Source organism: Homarus americanus, unplaced genomic scaffold (assembly GCF_018991925.1).
Source record: "Homarus americanus isolate GMGI-L3 unplaced genomic scaffold, GMGI_Hamer_2.0 scaffold51468, whole genome shotgun sequence".
NCBI classification, from domain to species: domain Eukaryota; kingdom Metazoa; phylum Arthropoda; class Malacostraca; order Decapoda; family Nephropidae; genus Homarus; species Homarus americanus.
In genome coordinates, this window is record NW_024739262.1 from 21,672 (window position 1) to 27,579 (window position 5,908).

The window sequence follows — 5,908 nt, forward strand, 5'->3', positions numbered from 1 at the left end:
GGAGGCTTCTTCATTGGACCACAAATTAGGCAGATGTTGGCATATAAAGATTTGGAAGACAAAATGTCAACTGTTGAAAAAATTGCCTGGCAAGCATTTCGGCTTATAGTACATGGGTTTCTGGGCAACCAGAAGTCTGACAACTACAAGGAGATGGTGGAAAATTGTATTGTATATCATAGAGAACTTGGCTGCAGAATGTCACTGAAGTTACACTACAGTACTTGCATTCACACTTGGAATTCTTCAGACCAAACCTAGGACACGTGAGTGAAGAGCATGGTGAACGGCTTCACCAGGACATACAAACTATGGAGAGGAGATATCAGGGGACATGGAATGAAGCTATGATGGGTGACTACGTGTGGAGTTTGATTCAAGAGGACCCTTAGGAACACAAAAGAAAATGCCGTTCAAGTGTTCATATTTAGCATAGTTTATTGTTCAATTTCATTAGTAACAAGTGTAGAAAAGAAATGTGTTGTGTATGCTTTCAATAAAACATAAAATTGTGTTCTCGCTTCATTTATTTCATTAGCAAATGTGATGTAAATCAACATTTCACCTTCTGATTTCTGGTTAAATTTCAGAGACGATAAAAAATTAATTGATAATTTCTGATAAAACTATTGATGCTGTAAAAAAAGTAAAGTTATATTTGGAATCAGAATACTCAAAAATTTGAATTGCATGGGCTCATGAAGTATACAAATTTTAGAGAAATTTTAAATTTTAGATGTATGGAAGCGCCAGAGCAACTTGTTTTATCAAAACATGCTACAAAAATTATGTTTACATATCTAAAACCTATCAATAAGCAATAGGTATGATAAATTAAAAGTATTACTGGTTTTATATTCAACAACATTTATTCTAATATATTTAGACCATTATAGCTACAGTGGTTTCCATGTAATCCTGCCAGTCTCCAGTACAGTCTCTAAATACTGTACTGTACAACACTCCTTCTCCATCCACCTTCACTGTACTGGATACATTCGTCTACCTCCTTCTTCTTGTTGGAGTCCGGTCGGTCACTGTGTACAGTAGTCAGTAGTCATCCACCCATCACTGTGTACATTCGTCCTCTTGCTGCACCAGTCCTTCTGCGTCTCGACAGCCATACAATCATATCTAACCAAAATAATTTAATACCTTGAATTAACATCTTTAATGTAATGACCACAGTCAAACACGTCAGTTAACGTAAAATAAGACGATTCATATTACGCTCAATAGCCCACAAAACATGTAGCTCTGCTTTCCTTTGAGTCACCCGTCTGAGGAGTCCGTTTTCTCATCGCTTCAAGACGCCTCAGTCCATTATCCCATTTTCTCTGACTTCCTGAAACCAACCTCTCTGTACAGTGAATTTGAATATGAGAGAAAACACCATTGTTTTGAGTCAACTTAGATATGTTTGATACAGTTAAAGCATTCAAGATCCTTTGTGAGTAATGTTGAAGGCTTCAACTGTCTTTGTTGTTAGTAACACTTGTCTAGTAAGTGAGAGTCGAGTTTGCCTGTACGAATGGCATCTCATGATTTTGTCCCTAGGACTAGCCATGAGTTTCCAATTGCTACTGAAGTTAGATAATTTTGTTGCCTAAACATCAGAGAATCTAATGTTTGTAATTTAGTTATTTTCAGTTGTCAATTTAAGAAAGTCATTAATCTCCTGAAAAGAACATGTCAAACTCCGTATCTCCAACATCTCAACGTATATGCATAAAGGCTCCTTGTCTAGAAATCCCGCCCAGTTGGTAAACTAAAAGTTATCAAGGTGTGTAATTCCCCTTTTTCCTGGCAAGCTCAATCTCTGATTAGATTATGTAAATCCACTTAAAAAATTCGCCTGACCCGTGGCTACTGAGTATCATATTTAAATGTGCAGCAATTGATTTGAATATAATTTCTGTCACTGCATGGTTAGCCATTTCTGGCATGTGTTGAGTTGCCAGTTAGCTGTATTTAAGCTTGTGCACGGGAAAGTGCCACATTCTCTGACGCTCTCCAAAAATTATCACAGGTATGTGTAAGATTTCCCGCCGCCATGTTAATTCAATTTAACTTAGCCGATTTTGTGAATATCAGTGATCATGTTGTAACAGTGAAATTGTCACTTACCCAGTGAAAGAATTAATATAACGTAAATGTTGTCTGTCATTGCTAGACAAAAGATTGTTTGTGATTGAGTTATTATTATACATTTCTCTGACGCTCTCCAAAAATTATCACAGGCCAGTGTGTGTGTAAGCTGAATACCCAGCAGCTACTGGGAATCGGTAGCTGCATAACAGTTAGCTGTAGTGGATGATGTCGTTAATTCGGCAGGATTATATGCTATTGGCAGACTCTGCCCCTGGGAACTAGGCTGGACTCCCTCGCCGAGTCGCCGTGTGCCAGTCTATAACCGACCCCTAACAGCGATCTTCATTTGTTGTGGAGACACCAGTGTTATACCCTGGGGCACTCCTTACAGTTATATGAGTCAAAGCAGTGGCACACCCAGGGGGGTTTCCTGGTTGCCCGGAAACCCCCCCTCCAGGTACTGCATGGTGCGGCCAACCCATACCTGACCTGGCGACACCTTAGTAACACGAAAGTAGGGTCAACCTCACCCCAACCAGTCTTCCAACTACACTGACCACCACCCTCTCCCAGACACCAAGTTCCATGTTCCCCAACGTGAGGACCCTGCTCATTATCCTGTGCACCCTGCCAGTAACGACATGCTCTGCAGAAAGATCATTTAGTGGCCTGAAATGAATAAAAACAAAACTCAGATCAACAATGGGGAATGAGAGACTGACAGGCCTGATATTACTGCAAATGCACCGAGATATACCAGTGGATATAAACCAAGTAATTGACACATTTGCACAGAGAAATCCCAGGAAGATGAAATTTGCCAATGGACTTGCAGAAAAATAAAGGCAATGTATTTTACTGGTGTTCAAAAACTGCTAAGCAAATTTTATGAGCTCTGTTAGTGTTCAATGTTAGTTAGTCATTATATACAAGTATTAAAATGCTTAATGATTGTTACACATTCAGTACAGCAATATCCATATTATATACTCTATATTTAGTGCAGTAAATTCATGTATTATAAAATTGTGTAGATAAAATATTTAAAAAAAAATTATGACTTCTATTATCCTGTAATATAAATCTATATACAAAGAATAGGGTGCTAAATTACACCATCTTCAACCTCAGATTATTTCCTAAGATTCAGTGCAAATGGCGTCAAATATTGGTCAGATTTCAAAAATTTTCCGGACCCCCCCCAGCTGAAAGGGCTCCCTACGCTCGCCAGACTTCTCAGTAATTTGAAACCCCCCCCCCTACTCAATTTCTGGGTGCGCCCCTGGGTCAAAGTATTACTATTGTTGTATATGATCGGTGATAATTAACAGACATATAATTATCCCAGGTTAAGTATTGAACCCATGAATGTTGGCATCCCAGTGGTACTGTTGTTATCGGAGTTGAATCCACCAACCACTGAATGCTAGTTAAAGTGCCATGTTATTCATTCCGAAATAGCACGTTGTTATAAAGAATATTTTAATTCGGGATAGTGTCAAGTGTGTCATATTACCCACTTGCACTGACAATGAAATAATATAATGATTGTTAGATGTTGTAACCGAGAATTGAAGATGTAATTTGTTACTTTGTTACTTGTAAAGTAAGACCTGAGGGTCCAGTCCGATCTAAACGTGTGTAATAATTACTGTATCTAATTTGTCAAAAAAATAATGCAACAGTTGTTTAATGATGTAATAAGTAATTGAAGTTGTTTAATGATGTAATAAGTAATTGAAGTTGTTTAATGATGTAATAAGTAATTGAAGTTGTTTAATGATATAATAAGTAATTGCAGATCTATTTCATGAATGGTAAAGTAAGACCTGAGGGTCCAGGCTTGTCTGAGTGAACTTAATTAACATCTTATTCACTCCTTGTGTTAATAAATATTAAATTAGTAAACTACCAGCATCATCACTCTATTCCTTCTAAACATTGGTTCTCAGAAAATAATACTTGTACTCACGGGCCTAGAAACTCTCTACCACACTACCTAACAATGCACTAAAACATGTTATTCTATTAAAAGTCTGGGTGGTGGCAGGCTACCGTTGAAAGTATGATCAGTGTTGTAATAAGAAAGACATGGTTCCCCAGACTAATCTATGTATTAGAATATAAGTAAAAACAGAGTTTACTTCACCAAGGTAAGGACATTGGAATTCAGAAAATATAATATTACATATAAAAAGAAATGAGGTAAAGACAAGAATATTGACTTGGAAAATATAAGCAGAGAAATATGAGATATGTTTCCACCGTGGAAATAAAGACAGCATAGAAAATTACTAATTATATACAGCATAAAAGTTTAATATAAAAGATAGACATGAGTAAGAAAATAATTTAAAAAGTATATAAGTATTGAAGAATAATAACTATATAAAACAGGATACTTGTTGAAGAGAAGAAATATTTGAAATAAGTATATGAATAAATCAGAAGAATAGTATGAAATAAAGTAAGGAAGTTCCCGCCCTTACATTAAAACTACAATATTTCATCATAAAATACCTAAAGAAACCAATGATTGTAATGAAACTTTAAATACGTGACTACAAGGCTCCTTGGACTCCCCCCCCCCCTTTAAACACATCAGAGTGCCCCCCCTCCAAAAAAAAATCTAGACCCACCATTGTGTGTGTATGTGTGGATGATGAGGTTAGGTAATACGACTATGGTAGCCTCAAAGCCACCAGTAGCTTATTTCCGGTAGTGATTTTGTATAGTTTAAAGGTTAAGCCGATGATGATCCCTGGCGGCCACGGATCCAAGTACTAACCAGAATAAGACGTTGTTTAACTTCGCTGATGGGACGAGAAGTGATGTTTTTCAACGCAAGGTAGGTAGATACCAGGTAGCCTCACGCAGGCCCATAGGAATTCACTAATTGGCAACTCTACTCTCGAGATCGCTAAGCCACGCCCCTTTTGCCACTTCATGGTGTGTAATATTGAGGTACAGTATTGGATGTAACTCAGTGGGCGGAGCTTAATAAGTGATGTCATCGCTAGCCAACCAGCGACGTTGGATGGAATCCAGCGGTCGCAAGCGTCGCAAGTAAGATATTTTTATTTATTTTATACATTTGATCAGTGGCTCCAATTAAAATAAAACAAAACATCTCCATTCCATACAATTATTGTACAACTTTTAATACTAGCATAAGCCTTCAAAAATACGTAAATAAAACTTTCATTTTTATTTTCTTTAGCGTAGATCCTATGGGAGTGAGGCAGGGCTGCCGTTTTGAGGAATATCGTCTGCTAACGAGGAAAACATATGACAGTTGGTGACGTCATGAGGAGAGGCCGTCCACATTCTACGTCACAGAGACGCCATGAGGAATATATTCCTCATTGTTCAAGAAATGCATATAAAATATAAAGGACTTAATAATTTTTTCTTCAGTAATATATATGACTTTTTTTTATCAACTCCTTTAGTATATATCAACAGATAATGTATAGTATAAATGGATTGTGGGTAATAAATGACGTGGAAAATCAACATGGGACCTCGATTGCTGTGGAAACCCCACTCTGTTCTCGTCCGTGGATATGGTAACAGCTCTCATCATCAGCCAAGTATCATCAGCTAGACGTACTCACAGAACTCTATCTACAGTACAAGTCGGTAAGGATATATATATTTATGTAATTGGCATGTAATTAATCACAGCTTTCATCACCTATGTAGCAGTTACTTACACCTTAACCGTTGTCTTTTATCAGTGTATCAACAGAAATGATTAGATAAATGAAATCTTTACACCCTGTTCATTTGTTGCTTTTATTTTTCCAAAGGGCCA

The 5,908-nt window shown here is 37.2% G+C and overlaps 1 long non-coding RNA gene across 1 annotated transcript; it reads right to left on the reverse strand.

Moving 5' to 3' along the window:
* Positions 1 to 850: 850 nt before the first annotated feature.
* LOC121874448 lies at positions 851 to 5,793 on the reverse strand. The gene is made up of 2 exons (XR_006090427.1): positions 4,880 to 5,793; positions 851 to 1,134 (listed from the first exon to the last, which is right to left on the reverse strand). It is a non-coding gene; the product is annotated as an uncharacterized LOC121874448 (long non-coding RNA).
* Positions 5,794 to 5,908: the final 115 nt, after the last annotated feature.